This window comes from Triticum dicoccoides, chromosome 6B (assembly GCF_002162155.2).
Source record: "Triticum dicoccoides isolate Atlit2015 ecotype Zavitan chromosome 6B, WEW_v2.0, whole genome shotgun sequence".
Taxonomy (NCBI): Eukaryota; Viridiplantae; Streptophyta; class Magnoliopsida; order Poales; family Poaceae; genus Triticum; species Triticum dicoccoides.
Window position 1 is genome coordinate 8,837,678 of NC_041391.1, and position 6,000 is coordinate 8,843,677.

Consider the following 6,000-nt stretch of genomic DNA (forward strand, 5'->3'; position numbering starts at 1 on the left):
TGCGTCGCTCATCGCCTGTCGATCCTTCGCGCATCTCTACTTAGGCCTCAACGATGACTACTTCTGGCTGGATCCGGATAAACTTTCGCGGCTGCTCACGCCGTCTTGTGTTGGCCGGTCGCCCCACGCCGCGTGTACCAAGACCACCCGTGCAACCAAGGTGTTGGCTCCTCGAGCATCTGCGCTAGTGTGGTTCCGCATGGTCAGGTGAGGTACGCGTGCTGTGCTGGTCGTGGCAAGTCAAGCACGCATCGGTCGGTGTTACTGCATGCATGTTTGTACAACTTCTATGATGTCTATGTTATTAGACTAGTATCATGCATATGACATTAGTCTATGTTATTACCTAATAGTGCAGCGAGTCATAGAAGTAGTACTCCCTCCATTCCCTTATACAAGACCACAAACTCAAATTACAGGTACCAAGATAAAATTTAAGGAAGTATCACAATGTCATTATGACTACATGCATGCATTTTTCATAGTGGCCTTGTATAAGGGAATGGAGGGAGTATCATATACTGTTGCATTTATATTAGCTTATAGAATCAACTTTTGTTGGGAAGCGCTACGTGGGGGTAACATAATATGTTACTCCAGACACCATTCTTCTCATTAACTAGCTAAGCAAAATTGTATGTGTTATGTTACTCAGTTAAAAGAATATTTGCTTATTGATGAAAAGAATCCGGCATTGTTTTCCTAGGATACCACCACGTAGACTAGTAATGGGGATAGGTAACAGCCAATCTCAGATTATTAGCGTCGGAGATACACAACTAGAAAACAAATCGCAGTTTATTTCGTGCGATGCACAATCAGTACTCCGATCCACATTATTAGACGGATCAAAAGGCTATATCTGGCCATAGGTTAATTGTACCACCTCGATCAGCTCTTACCCCGGAGTGAATTCCCTCCTAGCTAGAGCCACCCATCGACCATGGCAGGTGGTTGCGGCACCGCCGCCAGATCGCGGACGCAGCTTGCAAGATGGTGGCGGCAGACGACAGCCTCGCTGCCATTGGACGTGCTGGTGGACATCGCGACGCCCAGTGACCCGGCCACCCTTGTGCGTTGCGCCGCGACGTGTGTCGACATGCGTTGCGGCGTAAAGGAATACATCAGCCTCCGTGGCCGCCTCCGCCTCCGGCATGGTGACGCTTCGTGCTCCCCCTTCTACGTGGCCACCTGATCCGTGGGCATCAGTTCCGTGACTGGCGCGAGCGCAAGAAGGAGTTGTTCCTTGTGGATACGACCGCTGCTGACGCCACCATGATGTGCAGGGCCACCATCATCAGCGGCATCCCCCTTGGTTCGTGCGATGGCCTCGTCATCTTCCGCGTTGACGGAGAGCTCCGCGTGTGTAACCAGGCTACAGGCAGGAACCAGACTCTGCCCACCGAACCAGCGTTCCATGTGACTGTGAGGAGTGTGGCGGCAAAAGAGACAAGTTATGTCCTGCTTGTTGTCGGTGACAATGATGAAGGTGCCACCGCCGTTGGCTGGCATTTCCAAGTGTTCATGGTCTACCTAGAGGTGTCACAGCACCGCCGCTACCTACAGCTCCAGACTTTCTCGTCGAAGCGCGGCATGTGGGGTCACTACACCATGATCCGGCCTTATAACCTGCAAGGCAATCACTTGCTACGAGGCCTTGGCAGGGCCCTGGTCGTCGGTGGTGCTATGTACTGGTTGTGCATGACCAACACCGGGGCATATGTCATGAAGCTCCATGTCAAAGTGACACACATGACGGCGATGCTGATCCCCGATAGCTTCCCTCGTGGTGGGTCACGACACCAACTATTGGCGATGTCGGTGGCGGGCGGGAGCCCAATTGTGCTCGTTGCATGTGACGATAAGATATTGGCTTGGGTACAGTCGAATCAAACATCCAAGTGGCAACAACGACCACATGTGGTGATCGAGATGAAGGCACTCCTGCAGTTCTTTGACAAAGCAAGCGCGAGCAGGCCACCACCGAGGGGAGTCCAGCTTAATGTACTGTGGTTTGCTAAGAGAAGCGGCACCATGCTCATCAATTTATGATGGGTTTTTTTCTGGTTCGACCTCCGGTCCATGAAGATTGTGAGGTGGTTCTGGGATCGTGAGATCCGTGCATGAACGAGAATATCGGCTATGAGATGAATTTGGCGGATTGGGTTCCAACCTCCGGTAGAACTTTGTGATCGTGATTCATTTGTTTTCATTTCCGTATCCAGTCTCGACTTCACTTTGTGATTGTTCGACAACTTTGGATGCATCTGCTCTATGGTTTTGCTAGTTTTTTTTCAGTAATAAAGAGGATATGCTGTCTCAAGAATGGTTTTGTGTTCTTAACTGGCTCTTCAAAGTGATATATCAACTCTTAGATATTTTTAAGCGTTTAGTTGTTGGAGAAGTTAATAAAAAATTTATATCTGAAATAGTGATGTGCAATACCGGACCTTCACTGAATACTGCACTAACAACGGCTGCAGGGAGATGGTGGCAGTGGAAAAAGTGTTGTCTCAACCTCAGCATAGAAAAAGGAAACTATAAACAAGAGGCAGCTCATTTAATTGATGAACTCTAGTGGATGCAACATGGTCGTGCCGCTGGCGGCGGTGCTGAGTCCTTCTTTTTCTCGATGACGGTGGCGGTTGGCGTCATAACCCTCTTGAGGGTCACATCATGGAGCCCCGGTTCTGATGTAGCTGACCAGCAACTTTGGGCGTACCTTGTCCTGTCATGTAGCACTCTCGACTCTGACGTTGGGCGGTCTTGGTGATCTTTAGTCTTCCTCACGTGTCCCTGTGGTATCCTTTCTCGGTCATTGCTATCTCCTGGCACGAGCGACGATCGATGGCACGAAGCGAGAGGGTAGTCTCATGGTGAGTGTTCCCCGTCTAGAGATAGCTTAGTGTGTTCGGTACTAGGGGTCGGTGGTTTCTCAAGGCGGCGCGGTTCCGTTGATTTATATTAGTCTTGGCTGCCTCTTGTTAGGTGTGGCATCTCCTGTTTTCACGGTCGGTGTTGTGTTAGCAGCACTTGCGTCTCCTGCTCAAATGTCGTTTTTTCTTTTTTCCTGCTTGCTTGAGGATTTTTTCACCACTTTGTATCTGTTCAGCCCCTTCTCCTCCAGGACCCTCCCCATCCTCCTCCCCTACCGCTGCAGCCAACGTAGTCCGGCGGGGCCTTGCCTGCATACTGTTGGCGGTGGCGGGCTGGTCTTTCCTCAGGCATGTGGCAGGAGCGCGGAGGCTTGTTCTAGCGGCGGTGTGGCTCGGCTGACGGAGGTCTGGCTTGGCATGGTGGTTCCCTTCAGGCCTCTTAAGCCATAGGCGCCACGGAGCGGCCGTTAGATGGGAGGTGGCGCGGTGGTGAGAGAGCTCGGATGGCTGCGCCTGCTAGGCCCAAATTTGGGCCCCATCTGGGTTCAGGCGGGCCGGCGGCAAGGCTCCCTGGAGGTGGAGGTGGGGCAACAACGGTGTCATGCCCAATATGCGGCCCTATCCTAAAGGAACTCGAAGGTCCCACCAAGGATAGAAGCGCATATTGGAGACGCTTTTGCAAGGCGGATATCATTACATCATACCATTATATAATAGTTGGGAATACATACAAAAGGCATACAATGCCACCGGAATACAACAACATTATACATAAGAGCAACATCCGACTATGAATGAAACATAAACAGAAACTCAAACGACATCCATCCTGCTAGCCCAGGCTGTCGACCTGGAACCTATCCCCTGATCGAAGAAGAAGCAGAAGAAGAACTCAAGGCAAGCAAGCATCGCTCTCACGTCATGATCATCTCATTACCTGTACCTGCAACTGTTGTTGTAGTAATCTGTGAGCCACGAGGACTCAGCAATCCCATTACCATGGGTATCAAGACTACCAAAGCTTAATGGGCATGAAATGGATAAGTGGTGAGGCTGCAGCAAGCGACTAAGCATGATATGGTGGCTAACTTACGAGTACAAGAATAAGATGAGAAGCTACGCAAACGGTCGCAAACTAGTAGTGATCAAGAAGTGATCCTGAACTACTTACGTTCAAACACAACACCACCGTGTTCTCTTCTCGACCCACTCGAAAAGAGACCATCACGATTACACACGCGGTTGGGTATTTTAGTTCGAATCTGGTGTCAAGTTCTCTACAACCGGACATTAAAAATTCCCATCTGCCACATAACCGCAGGCACGGCTTTCGAAAGATTAAACCTTGCAGGGGTGTCCCAACATAGCCCAGTATAAGCTCATGATCCGCGGAGACAATCCTCCATCGCGGAACATCCGATCAGACTCGGGGTCCCGGTGGACAAGGCATATTGACAATGGTAAAACTAATCCAGCAAAGCCTCCCGGCATGTCGACACCCTGATAGTAGCCGCGCATATCTAGTCTCAGGACACGTTCGGATGGGAAAGCCTACAAGTAAAACCAGATCCTGGGGTTGCCCCCTGGTGGCCCCGCAGTCTGCCCATTTGGGACCAACACCAACAGCACTGCCCCCCTGTTTATGTAGAATTACTCCTCGGGTAGCGCTAACTCCCTATGCGACAAATTTAATATCAAGTTTAGTTATTATGATGGGCAAATGGTAAAACCAATGTTGGGCCTTGCTGGAAGAGTTTTATTCAAAGCGAACTATCAAGAGGGGCCCATAAACCCACACCATGTTAGGGACGCAAAATCAAGGAACATAACACCGGTATGACGGAAACTAGGGCGGCAAGAGTGGAACAAAACACCAGGCATAAGGCCGAGCCTTCCACCCTTTACCAAGTATATAGATGCATTAATTAAATAAGACATATTGTGATATCCGAACATAATCCTGTTCCAACATGGAGCAATCTTCAACTTCACCTGCAACTAACAACGCTATAAGAGGGGCTGAGCAAAGCAGTAACATAGCCAAACAACGGTTTGCTAGGTAGGGTGAAAAGGTTAGAGGCTGACATGGCAATTTGGGAGGCTTGATAAACAAGTGATAGGTAGCGCAGCATAGCGATAGAACGAAGCAACTAGCATATCAATGATAGTAGTGAGATCCAAGGTGACGGTCATCTTGCCTGAAATCCCGCTAGGAAGAAGAACGAGTCCATGACGAAGACGAACAGGCGAAGACGAACCAAGCATAGTCGAACGAATCCTCACGATCGCAACGAAACAGGAACTATCGAGAAGAGGCACAACTGGAAAGAAGCAAACAACATGGTAAAGACACAACACATAAACATGACATGATGCACAACCAAGCACGATGCATGACAAAGGCTATATGATGGTACTCATGGCAAGAGATGATGCATACAAGAACAACACATCAAAGCAAGTTTAAATGAGGGTAGGAACAACATATAACAAATCCGGTAAGTCCTCATATGCAAATTTCGAAATTGGCCCAGATCTGAACAAACATTAATTTGAAGTTATTAAATAGCAATTTAAAGATCACTATGATAATCTACATGAAATTCTAGTCAAGTTACATATAAAATTCATGTAATTCGGAGCTACGGGCTAGAAGATATGAGCAAAATAAGTTACACATGGCATTGATGCAAAATGCATTCAAACATCAAGCAAACACCTCAAAACAAGGATGCAACATGACATGATGCAACTACATGCAATTCTAAGAAAGTTTCATATAAAGCATGCTCAAAACGGAGCAACGGTGCAACACATACACTCCAAACAAGATATAACAACAATCTGCCCAAAACAGCAAGTAGGCACTTTGCAAACATGAAAACAATATACTACATGACTCAAATGAGCATAAACTTGACATGCACTTCATGTACAGGTGACATACTTCAAATATCATTAAGGTTCAGGTTCATAGGCATCAATATTAAACCAATATGATCAATGCAAAATGCAACTTTATAACACTGGAGCATATACATGTGTAGAGTTAATATGATGGCAACTTGAGAGCATGAAAGAGACAAGCTCCAGCAAGTAAACATAGCAACCAAGGTCATGGCAT